The 14,359-nt window shown below is 34.3% G+C and overlaps 1 protein-coding gene across 4 annotated transcripts in view; it reads left to right on the forward strand.

Moving 5' to 3' along the window:
• LOC6051796 (potassium voltage-gated channel protein Shaw) overlaps positions 1 to 14,359 on the forward strand; it is a 261,314-nt gene that overhangs the window by 244,896 nt on the left and 2,059 nt on the right. Inside the window, exon 9 of one of the 4 annotated variants that reach the window (XR_005277836.1) lies at positions 3,719 to 4,125. The exons of the other annotated variants lie outside the window; for them this stretch is intronic. The gene's annotated coding sequence lies outside the window, so the exon portion shown is untranslated. The remainder of the gene's footprint in view (positions 1 to 3,718; positions 4,126 to 14,359) is intronic. 4 annotated transcript variants of the gene reach the window in all.

Below are 14,359 nucleotides of genomic sequence, written 5' to 3' on the forward strand. Positions count from 1 at the left end.
TTTTTTTCATCTACTAATCGCATTGCATATATTTTTTAAAATAAATTTAAAATTTTCAAAATACAGAAACAAAAAGTTTCATAAACTGCTCTAAACAGATATTTGTCATTATTCAAGTGTTTTTCTTTGAAAATGTATTCTTTTAGCAAAATCCTATAAGTTTGTCTTTGACCACATTTCAATTGGATGTATGGGCTTACAGATATAAGCTAATTACATTGCTCATAACTGAAAACAGAATATTTTTTCAGTGTAGTGTAGTAACCTGGATACTAAATTAGCTTATATCTGCAAGCCCATGCATCCAATTGAAATGTGGTCAAAAACAAACTTATAGGAAATTGGACAAGATTTCCGGCAAAAATATTTTCGAGACTGAAAAATCAAGTCGGTCATATAGAAATTGCCAAAAAAAAAACCATCAAAATACCCATTTTTTCAACATTTTTATTTTTAAAACCGCTGTAACTTCACAAGGATTCGACTTAGGACACTGGTCAATATGAAGACTTATATGTAAAATTGTCTGGAGAATTGATTCTCGTGTTCGGTTTTTGAAAATTTTGACGTTTAGAGCACTTTTGAAAAAAACAGTTTCAGTAAATGATTTTTGTATTTTTTTAGGTGAGTTGCTCCATCCTGCATTTTTCGTGAGTCTTTTTGTAACATCTTAGGCAATTTTCACAAAAATTTTGAACGAGAAAAAATCGTGGGCTCACCTTCAAATTTGACTTTTAAACTTAAAAATAAAAAAATCTTATAAAAGTGGCGTTTATTTTTCTTTCAGTGTATTTTTTTCGGAAAGCCCGTCAAATTTCCTACAAGTTTGTCTTTGACCACTTTTTGATACGATGCAACGGCTTTGAGATACAGCAATATTAAAATTACGAAATACAAAAATATTTAAAACACTTACGCCCTTCTCAAATGTCATTATTGAGTGTAACTGGCCCCATAAACACAAAAATGGCTTTTATAGGCCTAGGATAACATGTCTACAAAGTTTCATTGAAATCGGAGAGGGTCGGGTACAACCGATTCCCTATTTGACATGGAATTGCTCATTATCCTTATCACTTAAGGCCCTGAAAAATCAGTTTAAGAATATTTTTAAGTTTTGTAAACATTCGATGCACAGGCCCGCAAAAAAAATCGTAGAAAATGTTGTTTTTCTCAAATCTAAGAATTTTTGAATTCAAATGATTGTAAAACAACTGTACTGATGTACAATGCAATATACAATACTTTTTTTCCATTGAAATGTTGAAACAATGGAAAGTAATCGTAATAATCGTGTTCCAATAGTTAAAATGAATGAAAACAAACATTTTTATTCATGTTTCTATTGTGAAATTGTCTCAGAAACACGATTATCATAAAAATATCTCCAGAAAATGAGATCTAAAGGGTCCCCGAGCAAAATTTACAACCAAAAAATACACTCAAGGTAAAAGTTTCTATTTAATATGTTAAACTGCCTTACCCAAAGCGTTCTCAGTCTCAGATGGTAGTCTCAGATGTCCCCTACAAGCTGCAGGTTGAACCGAGTTGATAACTAGACTTTTTCATTTCAGTTTGAAAATTATGCTATTTTTTTATGCCAATAACACCTCTTAAGCTTAACCAATTGGAATGCTTCTCCCTGAATTTTGTTGCATTTTTTTAAGCCCTTTCAGATGCATTTAAAATTTTGAAATTAAATTGAATTTTGCCTAAGTTATAGCCTTCTAAGATTTTTGACGTTTTTGAACCTTCAAACTTTGTGTCCCGATTTGCCCCACTTCCCGTTGACCTAGAGAGCTCATATTTTGGCCAAATGCTAGTTTTATATGTACAAACAACCACTGCAAATTTCAGGCAGATTGGTAAGGTTGATGCGAGATCTTAATCTCTTAATTAGATTGCAAAACCAAATACAGGAGCTTTCATTTTTGAAAATATCTTACATTTTTATGTTAATGCAACATTTTAAAATTTATTTTTCAAAGCAAAATTTGAATTTCAATGAAAATAATTCAAAATAAAACATAGGCCTTATTAGGTGACGCTGAAAAAAAATCGCAATTTTAAAACATTTAGATGTCATCTCAGCAACCAGCTGTCCGTTCATCAATTGTGTATATTTGGAAGTTGTTATTTAGACCGAAAAAGTGACATTACACCAGAAAAGTGACCCAGTGACCTCTTCCCAGATGTATGTACCATGTTTTTTACTGAGTAGTCTTGAAAGTTGTTTAGAGACTGTGATTCCAGCGGATTGCAGACTGGATTTCGCTATGTGATTTGATGTTTGTCTAAGCTCAAATTGCATACAAATTGAAAATCTTCACGGCATTTCTAAATCAGTTTTTTTAACTTTATCAGATATTTTATCAAAAAAAAAATTTGTTTCAAACTTCATGACTTTTTTAGATTTTTTAGCGTATTAAGGGCTTATGTTGAAAACGTCAAAATTTCATATTTCATAAAATTAATCAATTCCACTAAGGGACCATCCACTAACCACGTGGACATTTTTTTGAAATTTAAGAGCCCCCACCCCTCCCCACTCGTGGACGATTTCCATACAAAACATTTTTTTTTAATGGAGCCTGAACTGAACAACCGTTGATCCCCCCCCCCCCCCGCCATTTTACGAATGTTGGATTTATTAAACATTGAAAATCAGACCGTTAGTTGCAGTTAGTTAGTTATACCAAATTTTCTGAATTTAAAAAATAAATTGGAAATGGTCATTCATGGTCACTTTCTTTGCAAAAATCGAAAAACTGCAAATATTTCGCTGAAATCAATATTTTGCTTTTAAAAAATGTTAAATGCTTCTATATGACTCAAAAGTTGCGGGTTTTGTTTCCCTAAAACATTTAAAATATCTTGAAAATCAAACAATACTGATTTTGGCAAAAATAGTTTTTAAGAAAAAAATAATACAAAAATTGTTTTTTTTTATTCCGTGTACTAATTTTAACTGAATATTCTTACAAACTTTGATCAGAAAACTTTTTCAAAAGTTACACATTTTCATAGTTTCCAATATTGGGTGTGGGTGAACCAATGACTTCTTTGGGCTTCTTTGGTCATAGGGAAGGCCCCCTCAAAGTTTGAGCCAAAGGAAAAAATACAAAAAAAAAATAAAAAAGGTCGAAATCGGCCGATTTCGTAGAGAATTGCTGTAATATCAAATATCTATATCTTGACACTGATACATTCAACTGTTTTCAAATTAATTTTGTAGGAAATTGAAAATGATTGAAAATGTTTCAGGGGGCTAGACAAACATAAATAAAAACGAAAATTGAAAATTATGTTTTATTGTTTTGAATTAACTCCATACATGCCGTAACCGAATCAAACTTGGTCTGTCTTTTGAACAAAATTGCAAGAATATCAGATTAAAAATGTGTTCCAATTGTGAACCAATGTCCCCAAGTATTCTTCTTCTGCTGGTAGTTAGAAGTTTGTTATACAGTAGAAATGCTTACTTTATATGAGTGCTTTTTCCCTTCTCCTTATTTATTTCATTTTTCTCGTTCTTATTACCCTTCCCAACGTGTTTTGTCTTTTTCTCTCTACTTCTCGGTTTGATTTCCGACACTGACACACACTCACAAACAAAAAACAACACACGCTTCAATCACCATCGATTGCCGTTTCGAAAACCAAACAATCACAAAATCGTCCTCGTCCCGTCTCTCTCTCTCTCTCTCTCTTTCTCCAGCATGATGGGACGATAATCTGTAGGTCTTTCGCTGTCAACGTCAACCGCAAATGGGCACCTTCTTCCAGCTTTCTGTTCAGTTTGGTTGCCTTTTGCTCTCTGCTCTCTGTTCTGCCTCTGCCTCTGCCTCTCCTGACCTTCTGGACGTTCAGCATCAACCTCTGCTCACTTTAATGGACATTGATGGCCACCAACGGGGACGTTCTGGGACGTTCTGGAACCATGATGTCATGCCACCACGACTTTAAATGCTTTTTGGAAAATTGATCAAAATCCTCTTAATGGGTGTCACACGTGCTCACACAAATGCCTACGAACAATGACGGAATCGTGATTGTGTCTTTTATGACTGCTCTCACGGAAAACCTCATCATGGAATCAACTGAACTCACCGCTCGGAAACGCAGGTAAATAAACTCTTTCTCTCAACTTGCTGAGGGCACCCCTCCTGAAGCTCTCACTTCCGTTTCTGTGCTTTTGCGTCCTGTTGAAATGTTGCCTTGCTGTATTACACCTTTTTATATCTTTTTATTACGCGCTATCTGATATTGTTGTGTATCACTCTCTCTCTCTTTATTGTGATAAAAAACATCACTTTTTTACTACAAGTATTTTCATGGTTTGTTGGTCCTAGGATTTTTCTACAGTTTTCAGTGTTTGATGTTACTTGTGCTAATGAATAAGCGTAGAATGAAATTTGCATAAAATAAATCACATGGGTACGACTTAAAAGAAACGGAACAGTATTTAAATATAAAAAAAATCAAATTACGAGCCAAGGCTTCCTATCACCCGCCTTGAGTACAATCACTTTTAATTATGATAGCATATTTCGGTGTAATAAACACAATTTATCATCCTTAAGCGTCTTCACAAATTTATCTTCTCACCATCCTCCTCCTCCTCCCCAAACCTCTTTCCATTTCAACCTCCCCCAAACAAATTCATTTCCCTAAAGGAAACCCCACTCGCGATAGCGAAATAAAAAAGTTCGCGAAAAGCTCGAATCTGTTGCACTTCTGCCGACTCCTTCCTGACCACCTCGAAAACTGAAGCAACGAGTCAAACCGCCCGGTCTAGTGGCAGACAGACACCGACCGAACGAACAACCAGCTCAGCCAAATTAGCATAATTTATGCAAAATGTTTGTTTTCGATTTGCATAGTTTAAGTGTGGGAAGGAGGGAGGAGAAGAAGCAAGCTTTCAAGGCGGCACGTGACAAGCGTTCGTTAGAGAGCGGCCAAAGTTGGCAAGATTTGAAGGATTTCGGCTTTTCGAGTTGGCTCGTCGTCGATTTTTCCTTTCTGCATGGGAAGAACGAGTAAAGGCCAGAGGGCTGTTTGTTTGGAAAATGATCGAAGAGGAGTGTTTGCGAATCGACTCTTCCTCAACTTGTTAGAACTATTGCCCGAGTAGCACTATAGGTAGCACTATGGTAGCATTATAGTAGTAGTAGTAGTAGTTGGCCCCACTATCACTCTTGTTGATTGATGAAAGGGACCATAAATAATCCCTTCATCAACGAGGAGTTGGGGTGTTGATGACACTCTCCTTTGCACTCTCGTTCCACAAATTTCTGCTGTTCGAGAAGCTGTTTGAACAGGACTCGGATGGCCTGCCTGATGAACGGGGGTTGCAAAATTTCCGATCTAACTTCCGCCCCTCGTGTTCGAGAAGCTGCAGACTGATGGCAATCGATCGTTCTGCTCAAAACTTTTACTACGGGCGTGCTAACGGGAGAGCACATGATTTGCAGAGCCATTAAAAGGGATGAGTTTAATTACTCTGGTCACCGAGAGCAAATCCGTAATGGACGAGCTCATCATTTCGTTTGGAGCGATTTCAACTGGAAAATCTACTGATTGAGCTCAAACAGAGATCAAATCAGTTTGGGTCAGTGGGAGGACATTTCATCTCTATATCTTTTTTAGTTGAAATTGTCCCGATGTAAACATTTTGAGCAGTCTGGGTTATTTTTTGTCTTTAAGTATCCTGTTGCAATGCTTAACACTCAAATTTGGATTTCAGCAGCAGCGGAGAAATGGCTAGTGACAAAAATGAATAAATTTTACATTAACAAGTGCTGCACAATAACATTTTTAAAAATAAAAAAAAAATGCTGCATTTTGACAGCCAGAACTATTTAACAAATCCCGCAGTGTTCAAAGATAGCTCGGAAGGCCAGATTTTTTAACATTTCAAATTTTGTGAAAAAGTTACCTGTTTGCTCGGAATTTGCAAAACAGTGCCCGATGTCAAAATGCTTATCCGCCCTTTTCTCGTGTTGCTCCAGAATTCTGCAAAAATGACTTTCTAAATAATATCAACGATTGCCAATTTGTTCAGTTAACTTCACTTTCACGTCTGCTACAAAGTAACGGGAGTTACATAGAAACTCCTCATATTTGATCCGATTTCTTCGACTCTCTTAGCAGTTATTGTCTAGAATTTCGCAAGTCTTAAATCTAGTAAGCAAATTTCTGATCAATTACTCAATTACTGATCAAATCAACAAATAAATTGTTCGCTCTACATCATTGCCCTGGTGTTCTCGATTGCGAGATTTCTATTTCAAACAAGGTGTCCGAAATCTTGATTGTTGAAGCAATTGCTAACCTCTTCTTCCATCCACCCTGGCGTTCGAACTGACGACCCTTGGATCCCACCAATGACTCGACCGAGACAGGACCCTAAGAGACGAACTGGACTGAGCTAACGACCTATCCTCTAGGTTAAACTAGTTTCACCAAATAAGTCCATTTTTTATCAGACCATAACTTGGAAACTAAGGATTCGATTTTTAATCAAACAAATGGAAATTTTCAATTTTTTTATTGAAAAAAAATCACGATTTGAAAAATTTAAAAACAACCCTTACGTTTTAAATATATTTTTACAGATCATTTAGGATTTTCGAGTTGATTTGAAAATTTTTAAACTGATTTTTATTTAAACGATCAGAAAATTTTCCAGTGGCTTCATATTAAGGCAAAGAAAATTTTCTCAAAAGTTTCAAAATATCTAATGTTGTAAATATAATATAATATAATATAACATAGAATAATATTCACAAATTATAAACTTTTATAGTTGAGCAACTCTCTACGAAAGCGGTTGATTTCGACCATTTTTATTTTTTGTAATTTTTTATTTGACTCAAACTTTGTGAGGGCCTTTCCTATGACCAAAGAAGCTATTTTGTGTCGTTGGTTCACCCATACAAGTCTCCATTTAATTTTGGCTGCTGTCCATACAAAAATGGTATGTAAATATTCGAATATCTTTAACTTTTGAATGAATTTCCTGATCAATGTGGTGTCTTCGGCAAAGTTGTAGGTATTGTTGAGGACTGTTCAGAAAAAAATATAGGAACACTGAAAAAAAAAATGCAGATTTTTTATCAAAATTTTTTCACAAAAACTCAATTTCCCAAAATACATATTTTTTGATTTTCGAGATTTTTTGATTTATTTTAGCGGACAAAACCCGCAACTGTTGAGCCATAGAAAAACATGGGCAAAAATTCTGCCGCCGAATTATGAGTTATTGAAAAAATAGTGATTTTTGGGAAAAAAATTAAATTCATGCAAAACCAAATTTGACATAATTTCCAATCATAAAGTACTTTACTGATTTTTTGAGAAAACGCTCTGTTTTCAAGATATAGCCACCGAAAGTTTGATTTTAGCGAAATATTTGCAGTTTTTCGATTTTTTAAAATAGAGACCATGAGTAATCATTTTTAAAAATATTTTTTTTAGAAAATGTTCAGAAAATTTGATATTAAATTGTCAAAGAGACATTGAAGATTGGACCTCAAATTGCTGAGATACAGCGGCTTCAACAAAAATTGAAGTTTTCTAAGTCTCACCCAAACAGCCCACCATTTTCTAATGTCGATATCTCAGTAACTAATGGTTCGATTTTCAATGTTAAAACATGAAATATTTGTGAAATTTTCCGATCTTTTCGAAAAAAACGTTTAAAAAAATTTATCAAGACTAACAAATTGATCAGAAAATTCATTCAAAAGTTACAGTTATTCGAATATTTACGTACCATTTTTGTATGGACAGATGCCAAAATTGTATGGAGACTTATATGGGTGAACCAATGACGCAAAATAGCTTCTTTGGTCATAGGGCCCATAAAGTTTGAGCCAAATCAAAAAATACAAATAAAATCCACTTTCGGTTTTGGTAGAGAATTGTTTGAGTTTGAGTCTCAGCAACTAGAAACTTTTCTCAGCTTTTGGGTAATTTTTGTTAATTGTTTAGGGACCATCCATAAACCACGTGGACACTTTTTTGGAAATCTCACCCCCCCCCCCCCCTTCGTGGACAATTGTCCATACAAAAAAAAACTTGTTTGTATGGAGCGTGGACGATCGCCACAACCCCCTCCCCCTAAAGTGTCCACGTGGTTTATGGATGGTCCCTTAAGAAGTGTGCTTTTCGTATGAATATTTGTAGTTGCAAAAGTATGAAAAATAAATGCCGAAATTCCTTCGTTTATGATTGTGGATTCAGATTGAAGATTTAGGGTGAATTTTAAAACTTTGTGTAAACATTTGTTCAAAATTTTTACTGTCATCAGGGGTGACATTGGACCTGGGGGGTAAGATAGGGTCATACAAATTTCAGCATTTTTGTGTGACCAATCAAACCCCCCAGACCTACTGTCACTCACGATGACGGTAGGTAATATCATTTAAAAAAAATATAATTCTGGTTTCAGATTTTGCACCATCTAGAGGGTGACGATTCTCGAGATTTTCAATTTCCCGGGAATCGAGAGTTGTATTTTGCTATTTCCCGGGAATTCCCGGGACCCGGGAGTTAAAAGTTTTTGTCAATGTTCAATGTTCTGGACAATATCGTTTTTTTAAATGGTTTTCTGATTAGTTTATATAATTTGGCTTTCATATTTATAAGAATAAAATTTCCCGGGAGTCTCGACCAAATTTCCCGGGAATCGAGAGGTCCAAAAATGATCGATTTCCCGGGATTTTTTTCCCGGGAATTCCCGCTCACCCTCTAGCACCATCCCAAAATGCTCGAAAATTCAAAAATTTAATTTTGGGCGGAATAAATTTCATGTAATGTAGTGTAAAAAATCGAGGTAGTTTTTTTATCGGTGCACCTATTTTTTTTTTAAAGTACTTGTTTAAAAAATTAGGGGGCATAATTTTTTTTCGAAAAACTTCAAAATTCTAACGAAAATTCATGTGTAATTAGATGAAATCAATTTAAAATTTATTCTCCTGCGTCTAGAATCTTTTTCAACATGTTTGGGTTTAATCAAATTTATTTTTAATTTTAGTGAATTTACGACGTACGGTACCACAAAATGTTTGTTTTCGTCTTGCCCTACTTTCTCCTACAAGAAACAGATTTTCAAATTTAACATTCCAATTGTGTATGACAGGTTCATAAAATTTGTGTAAAATAAATAATGATGCAAATGGCTTTGGCCTAGAAAATGCATAGACAAAGATTTTTTTTCCAAATACAAAAAAATACACAGAAAAGTCAATTAGCGAAAACATACAGAATTACTAAACAGAATTTGTTTTAGCGTGACTGAATCTCCCACCAAAAGGGCTGAGAATGGTGAATTCTTGTCACACACATGACAGAAAAACCAAGTCCTGACCGCACGCCCCCCACATGCATTTTGTCTCCCACCGAAGGCAGGGTGTTGGGGGTGTGGCTGTAGGTGGTATACCAAAAGCTTTATGACTCTGAAAGCATGCAGAGTTGTTCTGTTGTGAGGCGAATAAAAGAAAAGATACACAAATTTCAAAGATATATGTTCAAGAATGTTCTCAGTTGTTTAAAATACGCCAAAATTAAATTTATTAAGTTTTGAAACAAAATTGCAATGTCATGAAGTACAATAAATTTCAATCTGATTTTTTCAAATTTTTAAATAGATTTCAAACTGCAAAAAAAAACTCAAATTTTATTTAGAAGTACAATTGAGTGTACTCACATTTGTGCAGCGCACAAAAATCTCTTTGGAGATAAAAGGCGGCCAGTTACTTTTTATGCATTCATATTTTATGCCTTTAATCATTAGTATTTTGTATCTTTAGAGCTGCCTTTGTGCGGTTCCTCCTTCCCCGTAGGGAGTGGCACCAGGACAGGTTTCGGATGCTGTCCTCGACGGAAGTACCTCGAGACGAGATTTTTTTCTTCCCGGACAATGCTCCACTAAACTTCAACGTGGAGAAACACAAAGAGATTTTCAGTTTATGATGATTGTGGCTTTGCATGCCGGCTCCTCATCCAAATGACGATTTTTACGCTTTTTCAAGAGCTTTCGTCCATGCCCAGCGGTTTTATGATGGTCATCACACGGTGAGGGAGCTTTTATTTTTCTTCCAGTTTTAGCAGTCCCACTGTTTAATTGGAAACAGCGGTGCAGGGCAAAACTTTCTCGTTTTTGCCGGCCTCTAGACTGAAATCATTTGCTACGAATGGTTTCCTTTCCCCCCTCGGGAGAGTCGACCCGCTCATTGTCGGAGTAATTACAGTTTTACAGTAGTACCGAACAGTACACTTTTGCAGTGTTGTTTCAAGCGCACTTTCACGATGAGTTGCATCCCGTAATGTTGGAAGTTGGCAGCAGATGGCCCACCGCGCGAAACTTTTCCACTTCATGGCGCGCCAGACTAAATGCCTTGTGCCAAGCAAGTCATATTCTAATTTGGCGCCACTTTGGAGCGATGATGAAGCTGGAAGCAGCAAGGACGATTGTTTAATAAGTTAATACATCTCACGCTGCTTGCGGCTAGAGTGGTGGGAAGGGGAAGGGTGGTGAATTTATGAATAACTTATGCTGGGAAAATCGGTTGCTGGTAGCTTGTGGCTGAGATGACGTAGACTGATTTCACTGAAGGGTTAGAAACTAAGCATTTTGAAAAAAATAAGATTGATTAAATTAATTGACTGCTCAAGTGTAATATCGGTATTTTAAAATTTTAATGCTATAAAACAAACCTATCAACTGCATAAAAATGCATCCCTGGTCATTCAAGCCCAACAATATAATTCAAAATGTCTTCAAAGAAAATGGCTCAATGTCTCGAAGTCATTTCTTAATGTTAAAGTGTAAACATATTTTGCTGAATTGAATTTACAAAGTTTTAGAAGCTGAATTTAAAAAGTTTTAGAAGCTTTTCAAGCCACAACAATCGTTCAAGGCGTCATTCTTATGCAAAATTAGCTGAACATTCCAAAAAAATACTTTCAAAAGCACACGATTGAGTTTTTGGGGTTAAATATTCGAAAAAAAACTGGTCAAAAATGGTCAAAATAACTTTTTCAAAAAACTGTTTCGTAAAATTCTGAAAAAAAGGAAACTATTGGCACTACGCCCCCCGGGGCATGGCCTTCCTCTAACGTGGGATTTCTGCTCCAGCGCCTCTGACGAGACAGGAGAAACCGGGACCGACGTTTTACTTCACCATCCGATAGAAGCTCAGTGGATAAGGCGGGAATCGAACCCGCGTCTCATAGCATCATCGGGATCGGCAGCCGAAGCCGCTACCCCTGCGCCACGAGAATTCTGATAACTCGTAAAGAATACATGCAAACCCCTTATGTCAATATATCATAATTTTTGTTTTTGATTGCTCTACAATTTTGTAGAACATTGTTGCACTCTAAAATGTAACCCTGCAAAGTTAAAAAAACACGTTATTTAAAAATGAAAAATTTTGTTCTAAATGAAAAAATGACCCTTCTGGGTTATTTCAGATTCGAAAATATTATTAAATTTTCCATAAAATGACATGTCTCACGATTTTTTACAGTTGAGTTACGGGAAATGGCAGCGATTTTAAAACTATTTTTTAACTTGATTTGATGAAATATTTTTTTCGGAATTTTTAGTACGCCATCAAATCGGGCGTCTAATTTTACATAAAAGTCCCTTTGATACAAATTTCTATCTCTTCACGGTTGCGAGCTACAAATCACTGAAAAACGTGTCTTAGTAAAATACCAGAAAAATGAACTGGGTCATACTGCTCCACCGTCACGACATATCGAAAAATAGACCTCGGATTCGTGATCAGGGACCAAAATTACTCCTTAGAGCAAAGTTTCACGAAAATCGAAGAGGGGTCGGGGATACTTTTTCTGATTTCGTGTGAGTTGGTGGAGAATTACCCCTATAACGAATCATTTTAATATCTTAAAAATGCTTCACCTGTACAATTGCAATAATTAAAGCATTATTTAGAATTTTTTTCATTAAAATTTTTGTAGCATGCAAAATTCTAATTGAATTTGATCATTTAAAATTTACCACTATTTGTATTAATAAATTTTATGAATAATATTGTAAATGTCATAACATCTCTTTTTTATTTTTTGTATTAAAAATACGCTTTCATTATTAACAAAGCATAAAAACAATCTGTAGTTCACTCACACGGAGAAAAAAGATTTCCTTAAATCGTGAACAAGCGTTCATGAAAATAGGAACCACGAACAAAGTGTTCAAATTCCATGGTACGTTTTTCGAAATCGTACCATGAGATTTGAACACTTTGTTCGTGGTTCCTATTTTCATGAACGCTTGTTCACGATTTTGGGAACTCTTTTTTATCCGTGCACATGATACTTTTAGGTACTTTTAATTCGTATCACTTATCTTATTTAGGTCGAGAATGAGAAGAATTTTGAATTTTAGATAATTCAGAATTTTGAATTTTTAAAAAAACTGCGTTGTTTTGTAAGTGTTTCTAAAATATTGCAAAATGCTTCAATATTTTATGTTACAGTCATTGTGTGAAATCAATCAAAAATATTTTTTCAAAATTTATTTAAAAAATTGACGCTTTTCTTGGTTTGCCACTGAAAAATCTAAAAAGAAAACATATTGCATTTTGATTTACTTAAACATTTAAAAATGATTCAATAATAATTTATTGAAATCTAGTGCTAGCGATTACAATGATTGCTAATTTTATTCGCTCCTAAAATTTATTTCAGATCCACATGCCCTGATATACAGCGTAAACTAACAGGGTATCGTTTCAATAAAATAACATTTACAATTTAGTTTCAATCGGGTTTTTCAACTTCATTTTTTGACGTAAAATCAAATTTGCAATCAAAAAGTTCTCTAGTAAAATTTTGATAAAGTGCACCGTTTTCAAGTTAAATCCATTTTTAGGTGACTTTTTTAAAAATAGTCGCAGTTTTTCATTTATTAAAATTAGTGCACATGTTTGCCGACATTTGAAAAAAAAATATTTTTGAAAAGCTGAGAAAATTCTCTATATTTTGCATTTTTGAACTTTGTTAAAACGACCCTTAGTTGCTGAGATATTGCCATGCAAAGGTTAAAAAACAGGAAAATTTATGATTTCTAAGTCCCACCCAAACAACACACCATTTTCTAATGTCGATATCTCAGCAACTAATGGTCCGATTTTCAATGTTAAAATATGAAACATTCGTGAAATTTTCCGATCTTTTCGAAATTTTTTTTTCTAAATTTTTAAACCAAGACTAACATTTCAAAAGGGCCAAACATTCAATATTACGCCCTTTAAAAATGTTAGTCTTGGTTTAAAATTTTTGAAAATATTTTTTTTTTCGAAAAGATCGAAAAATTTCACGACTATTTCATATTTGGCAATATCTCAGCAACTAAGAGTCGTATCAACAAAGTTCAGAAATGCAAAATATAGAGAATTCTCTCAGCGTTTAAAAAAAAAAAATTTTTTTCAAAAAGGTGGGCAAACATGTGCACTGATTTAAAAAAAATGAAAAACTGCGACTATTTTCAAAAAATTCACCTAAAAATGGATTTAACTTGAAAACGGTGCACTTTATCAAAATTTCACTACAGTTCTTTTTGATTGCAAATTGGATTTTACATCGGAAAATGAATTTGAAAAATTATTGTGACCAATTTTTCGATTTTTTGAAAAAATCAGTATTGATTCAAAAATTCATTACTCGCTCAAAGATTTTTTGCACAACTTGGAAATTTCTGAAAAGTTGGCATTTGATGCCTCTAAAGCATATCAAAAAATAAAAAAAAAAACAATAAAAATAGTGTTTTTTGCAAATCATGTTTTAGTGACAAAAAGTTAAACAAAAATCATCAAAAAAATTTTACCGTGCATCATTTTTTTTCAGTGTAGCCCATATCCATACCTACAACTTTGCCGAAGACACCAAATCGATGAAAAAAATTCCTTCAAAAGATACAGATTTTTTAATTTTCTTGCATCATTTTTGTATGGCCAGCTGCCAAATTTGTATGGACAAACTAATGATGCAAATTGGCTTCTTTGGGCATACCGAAGGCACCAAAAAAGTTTCAGTCGGATTAAAAAATACAAAAATCGAAATTTAAGAAAAAAGACTGATTTCGTAGAGAATTGCTCATAGAAAAAAAAAAGATCAATTTGCTGAATTGGAAGTTTCATCGATGGACGTTTTTCCGAAATGACATTTCTTTGAAAGTCATTTTTGCATCTTAAATTATGAGCAAAGCTTTGTTTTTTTGGCAAAAAAAAAACTACTAAAACGATTTACTGAACAGCTCTACCTTAAAATAAAACAAAAAGGCTTAAAAAATTTTTTCGATGCACTTTTTTTTGTGATTGGCAAG

This window comes from Culex quinquefasciatus, chromosome 2, assembly GCF_015732765.1.
Source record: "Culex quinquefasciatus strain JHB chromosome 2, VPISU_Cqui_1.0_pri_paternal, whole genome shotgun sequence".
NCBI classification, from domain to species: Eukaryota; Metazoa; Arthropoda; class Insecta; order Diptera; family Culicidae; genus Culex; species Culex quinquefasciatus.